The sequence below is a fragment of the Notolepis coatsorum genome (assembly GCF_963971535.1).
Source record: "Notolepis coatsorum genome assembly, chromosome: 2".
NCBI classification, from domain to species: Eukaryota; Metazoa; Chordata; class Actinopteri; order Aulopiformes; family Paralepididae; genus Notolepis; species Notolepis coatsorum.
In genome coordinates, this window is record NC_140166.1 from 77,192,758 (window position 1) to 77,199,998 (window position 7,241).

Below are 7,241 nucleotides of genomic sequence, written 5' to 3' on the forward strand. Positions count from 1 at the left end.
GGCAGGACTACTGGCAACTCTGAAATTGTGTTTCCGTTTTGGATACTTGCCAAAACTCGCCGACAACGTGTCATGTAATCTGCGCAAGCCGGATACGGAGCCGTTGTTGCTCAACGCCCATGCACAGTAGATACCCGCACGGTTATTTCCAGTGTTTACAGCAGAGCTGTCCCAAATAGCTGCAGCTACCATTGTTGTCAAGTTATTGTTATAAGGATTCCCTTAACAATTGTTTGTATTGAGCCGTATTGTATTGTACACATTCTGTAATCTGTTAAATAAAATGTACATCCATTCATTCTGCTAGCATTAACGTTACCAAGCTGCTAGCCACAATGCTATACTGTTATACAGGCATATTCCAATCACGTTAGCACGTAAGCTAACAATCAGCGACAATCTTTTTGTGAGACTAAACTCCGCTCTTGGTGGTCAATTGACCAGGGGAAGCGGTAACGCGGGGAACATCTAGCGAGATATGGTGAGCAGCTCTGGTGTTGTAGGGAGTAGATGATGATTCTAACAAGTGTATCAAATAAGGAGGGGGTCAGACCAAGGAAGGTTTTGTAAATGAGTGTAAGCCATGAATTTCTCGTCGGGAGTGTAACGATGGCCAATTTACAGATGTCAGTGATGTGTTGAAAAGGGGGCATTCGTAGCAAACCTAATTGCTGAGTGATACAAAACATTAAGGCGATCAAGGACACTCTTGCTTGCAAACATGGGAGAACAATGGCAGAATGGACATGGGAGTGTTTTTTCTTTGGGGGGGGGGGGGGGGGGAATACTTAATTTAGCACTTTTCTAAATGTATTCTTTTTAAAAGATGTTATCTATAGTACCTTTAAAGTATCTACAAAAAAGCCAAATCTACCCTTATCTATAGTGATTCCCAAATGTAATTTATAGGCATGCTGCGGCATCAACTCTTAAACCTCTGGATTCTGCATTATCATTCTCTTAGGTTTATAACTGGTGACAGATATGATACTCACCATTGTGTCCTGTATGATAGGGTGGGTTGGCCTTCTCTTGCAGAAAGGCGCAACAAACACTGGTATTTATACATTTTTAAAGCCCTTATTGGTAAACAACCTGTTTATATCTCTTCACTGTTAGATTGGAATATTGGAACCTATTCAACTCGATCAAATGACTGGGTGGTTCTTAGAGTCCCTCAAGTTTGTTCTGATCTAGGGAAGTCAGCTTTTTCTTTTGATGCCTCTAACTCTTGGAATGTCCTCCAACTCTCTCTGAAGTTGGAGATTCCCCCTTTCCCTTGGTATGTTTAAACGTATGATTAAATTTTAATTATATATTAAAATTTTTACTCTGGTGTGTTTAATTATTTCTGTGAATATTGCTTTTATTATGTATACCGTTTACATATGTACAATCGTCGTTTCTGTAAATGAGCGGCAACCTCCGAAGCTTACGATTTTAAATAAAGGTTGAAATGAAATAGTCACGGGACGTGAGCTCTCTTGTGTGAAGCGGCCAGCTGGAGAGCCCTTTCAGAGGCTCACAGGCTTCTCTGCCATCTGTGTGGAATTAGACATTCACCCACCACATTTCTCATAATTTTCTTAACAATGCTATGAAGGGATAACTGATAAGAGCTGAAAACCTCATAGAATCAGTCAACGTTTTCTGACGAGCAAACAAAACCTACTGTGATAAAGAACTAATAATGGCCATGACCTGGTTCCAAAGTATTGGAAATAATTGAAAGGTTGAGATCCAAGGCAGCTCTACAATTTTTTAAAAAAGCCTTTATTTATTGGCTTACATTATTTAGAAAAATCTTTTTAAAAAACCGACATGTTTCGGCCTATATGGCCTTCTCAGGGTGTTGAAGAAGAAGGCCATATAGGCCGAAACATGTCGGTTTTTTTAAAAGATTTTTCTAAATAATGTAAGCCAATAAATAAAGGCTTTTTAAAAAGAATTAGAGCTGCCTGGATCTCAACCTTTATTTTATAAGCGAATCCTACCCCGGATTTAATCCAAAGAGCACCTACCTGAAACAAAATAAGAACGCTGAAGCCCTCTCCATATCCTCGTTTTATGGAAATAATTGTCTCATCCAGTGAACTACTATTTAGTTGTGTCGACGGTCTGTTGTGCGGCGCAAGCCTTCAACTTCAACTACATAATAACCAGCGTAAAACCAAGCTGCCTGGTGTGGAGCGTCGAGCCAGGAGCAGAGAGCAGCAACGCTCACAAAGCCTGAAGACTCAAGAGATTTATTAGTCACATACATATAGTGAAATGAAGGTGGCCATGCCCGCTTTGATTGTGCAAAAAATACAAATAATAATAGAATAAAATAGACATGATAAAAATACTAAGATAAAATACAATACTAAGCTTACAAATGAAAAGGTAATGAGTCCTGTATACACTACTATACAATATACAGTTATACTATATATAACTATGCTATACTAACTATACTATACAAAAACATACACTTGTGTTTTATATATATATATATTTTTTACCTTTTCTCTTGTGTTTAAAGTGACCTGTAGTGTGTTTGTGTGTGAGAGAGTGCAGGATGTGTGGTGTGTGTGTGTGGAGAGATCAGTGTTCAGTGAACGAGTCGTTGGTGTGGAGCATCGAGCCAGGAGCAGAGAGAGCGCGCTCACAAAGCCTGAATGAGTCGTCTCGTCGTGCCAACGTGTGCATCAGAGAGGTCCGTTTGTCTCTCACGTTGCACTTTATGTCCTTTTGAAAAACTACTTGAATGTGTCTCTGAACAAAACAGGCGTGTTGGGTGGGAGGATGATTGTGAAATGTATAGAGTGACGGTGATGTTGGCTTTCAGGCCCAGTGTTGAAGGACCAATGGGGAACAGGTTTGACACGATGGCAGCTGGAAGTGGATCTATGTACACCCTAGCCCCTTTCGTGACTGTGATGCACGCCAAGTTTTGGCCGTGATAACAGTCACTTGCTCCTCTATAGCTCCTCTTCTTCTCTTCTTCTGCTTTGTCACATGCCTGGTGCGTCCAGCAATCACAGCGCTCCGGCATGTCACAATGCGTAAGAAAAAGAGTAAGCCATTTTGATGCAACACTGATCTTGGTGATGTTTACACGTTTATAATTTTTTTTAAATGTTTATTAGCAACGCCGAGCTTTCAAACCATCCCGTATTTTTGTGTGAAACCCTCGTGCAACTGTGAGTACCTTTGAAATTTCTCTGTGATACTTGTATAATGAACCGTTCGTCCAAAACCAGTGCTTCATGGGCGACATTCCTTGGTATCCTATAGAGGAGCAAGTGACTGTGTTATCACGGCCAAAACTTGGCGTGCATCACAGTCACGAAAGGGGCTATGTACAGCCCAGGCTGCAGGACGGCTCAGTAGTAACATTTCACCACTTTCCATGGTGAAATGGTGTGGTCAAATCTTGGACGCAGATGTATTGTTAAAACATGGCTAATCAAGTACAATTTAGGTTAGGAGTTGTTGTGGAATATTTTAAAGGAGCCAAGACAGTGAACTGTAGAAATTCAGATAGTAGTTTATTTTCTGTGGCCACAGAAAGTATCCTCAGTTTACAATCAGAGATAAGTGTAACACGGGCGTCTGACCAGAAAGTGAGAAAAAGCTCTGGTCAGACATACAATTAAATACACCAGCTGGGAATGACACATGAAAACAAAAATGGGTTTAGGGGTTTTGTCGTATCTGACACAAGATTGATATGAAACAAAACTGTCCTGGTCCATGGTCGTTTTTTTTTTTTTAAGATAAATCTTTTAGCGGTTATCGCTTTTTGCTACTGGGCAGTCCAGTAGAGAGCGAGGAGGAGCGGGAGACAGAGTGGGGGGAAGACATTCGGCAAATAACGACGGGTCCGGGAATCGAACCCGGGTCGGCCGTGCCGCGACTCAGCGCGTTATGTGGTTCGCCACTGGGGCGCCCGCATGGTCGTTGTTTTAAGAAAGTTGTTAAACTTTCGCCCCTAGTGTCTGATAAACTGTATACTAGTTAACTATATTAACTAGTCAAGGCTGTACAGAGAATATGTATTTAACAGAGCTATGAACATGCTGTCTAGTACACTGTACACCAGTGGGGCCCAACCAGTCGATCGCGATCGACAGGTAGATCGCGGGCTGATTTCAAGTAGATCTTGATTAATAAAATTCGATTATTTAAAAAAAAAAAAAAAAATTGCTAAATCAACTCTTCCTCTCCTTGTTAACTATAACAAGCAATGCTGTTTGTTATTTAAGATGAGGTCAGACTCGGCACTGACAGATTTGTGTTCATTATGCTGCTTTTATAAAGCCTCAAATGACGGCTTACAATATACAATTTTGGCTGGTAGCTCTCGGGCTAGGTGGTAAATAAAAAAGTAGATCTTGGTTCAAAAAAGGTTGGACACCCCTGCTGTACACTGTCTAGTACACTGTACACACGAATAGGCCCAGTAGGCTGTACAGATGATGTAATAGGATGAAACATATAATATTTTCCATAACAGAGTTCTGTAGAGGACTTGACTGGCCAGGAAAAAGGATCAAGCACCTACCCCCCCTTTCATTCGGTTGGTTTCTCTTTCAAGCTATCTGGGAGAAACGGGCGCAGTGGGGGGAGGGATGGCCAAGTGATAAAAAGGACATTCAATGTCGTAGATTATGCCTGTGTGCCATTGCGTCTCCGTGAGGTGCTTTGCATTTAAAAATATGAAGAAATAAAAAGAAGAAGTAGTTTTTCACTTCACAGGCTCTTCAACAATTATCACCAAGGTGCCGAACTGTAACCAACAACACTGGAGCAGATCAATGGCCGACTGTAGATAAAGTGGTTGTTGTACCGGGCAGATCCCTGGTGGGTGTTATAACTGAAGGTGGTTGTGCCCATTTCCACAAAGAGAAGTGGAGTTCTGGAGAATAGTGTCTGCGCTTTATACCAGCCCAGTTCCACAAAGAGATGACCCAGAGTTCTGGAGAATAGTGTCTGAGGTTTATACCAGCCCAGTTCCACAAAGAGATGACCCAGAGTTCTGGAGAATAGTGGCTGAGGTTTATACCAGCCCAGTTCCACAAGGAGATGACCCAGAGTTCTGGAGAATAGTGTCTGAGGTTTATACCAGCCCAGTTCCACAAAGAGATGACCCAGAGTTCTGGAGAATAGTGTCTGAGGTTTATACCAGCCCAGTTCCACAAAGAGATGACCCAGAGTTCTGGAGAATAGAGGCTGAGGTTTATACAAGCTCACTGTAGCATTGTCCAACTGACGCAGTTAATAATAATAACTTTATTTGTATAGCACTTTTCATAGGTTGCAGTTAACGTTAGCTGCTCTTAATAAATCCAAGCAGGAGACTCTAGTTACAAGATCTAATGTTACTTCCACGCAAGGCATTGCGGTAGAGCGCTCATCCTTGTTGCACGACTGTGACTTTCTGCAGCCAAGCACAGGCTGATCAGCCCTGTAGTATGCGAGATATTGCGACACACACATGCACTAATATTATTTATAGTATATTAAATATTATGTCCCCTGATTAAACATAATAAAGAAATTGTCTCTTTTGCAACAATCTTTATGACTGCATTATTTTACCTGCTCTGTGCCCGAATATTATAACCAATCCAGTCCAACCTTGTGACTGAAAGGTTGTTTCTACCTCAAAACTACCTGATTACATTCATGGGGGTTATATTTGAAAGATTATAGCTCACCCAGTCACAAGGCAGTGGCTATATAGCCTATAACCTAATACAAAAAAAATTGGTTACAGTCAAAACTATGGGCGTGTCCAGTTCAATCTCAGGACACCTTGGTAGAAACGTATCCCGTATGAATGCGCATCTGGAAATCACAGAGGTTGGGGGGTACATTTCTATTACCATGGGTCCCCCACAGAACACTAGTCCTGTGCGAATAGGGCTTGTGTTGTAGCCCCAAGTCATATGACCATCAGGCCCAATGAATCATTCAAAACTAATTCTATATCTTCAGAATGACATGGGTGTCAAATGTAAAATGTGGTTGTTTTTCTGCATTCCTGAAAGGTTGACCCTATGGAGATCCAAGATTGAGGAGCAAGACTAAATGAATGTAATATAAACCATTCTTTCTCCACAAGAGACATCTAGCATGGGCGCCCTCGTGGCGCACAGCACAGTGCCTCGCACACCTACGCGGCCGTCTCGGGTTCGCCTCCCGCTCCCGGTGACATTTGCTGCATGTCTTCCCCACATCTCCTCCCGTTCGCCCTCTCCTCTGTCGCTCCTGCGTGACCAACATAAGCTGTAAAAATAATAATAATAAAAAAAGAGAGATCTAGCATTTTCCTATGTGCTATAAGGGTGGAAAATGTCTGCTCTGGTTTCCGCTACACGCTAACTGGTTTCAGTATCATCCTGGAGAATCCCTCCCACCCCCTCTACGACGAGCTAGTCAAGATGAGAAGCACGTTCAGCCACAGACTCATACCCCCCCGACACTCAACTAACCGCCTCGGCCAGTCCTTCATACCAGCGGCCATCAGGCTCCACAACAGTGGGCAGGGACTGCGGCCAGACATCCAACTAAAAGGAGGACAATAACACTACCTTATGCATACTGCACCTTATGTGAATACTGTGATACTGTGAATACTGTATATTTCAGTTAGTTAGATAGTAAATTATAACACTACCTTATGCATACTGCACCTTATGTGACACTGTGAATACTGTATTTTTTCAGTTAGTTAGAGTTAGATAGTAAATTATATTGACTTATTTGTTTACACTGCTTGTGTTGTTTTTACTACCTGTACCCCCCCCCCCCCATCCCCCATGCTGCTATGATGCCTGAATTTCCCCAAGGGGATCAATAAAGGAATATCTTATCTTATCATGTAAATCCCCTCATAACGTGCCTGCCGTCAGCCCACTATCAAGATACCCAGCGGTACACTGAAAACACGTGATCGTGGCGCACGTACAGTAAGCCCTTGTCGACGACATCTGTCGGTAAAAGCATTGATCAGCTCAACAACTTTTAATAACACCGTGATTTTTTTTTTCTTTTTCGTCCATGTGTGGAGTGATCCAGAACATCCAGAACCAGAATCCGCTAAAAGGGGATTTTCTTGGAAAAGTGGCAGCGAACCCTCCTGTCAACAAGATGACAGGCCCAGATGCCAGGGGTTTACTTACTGTAGCAGTAGACATGGTGGCTCTGCAAACACCATGAATGATGTTCCTGTCATCCACTGAAGACTTGGC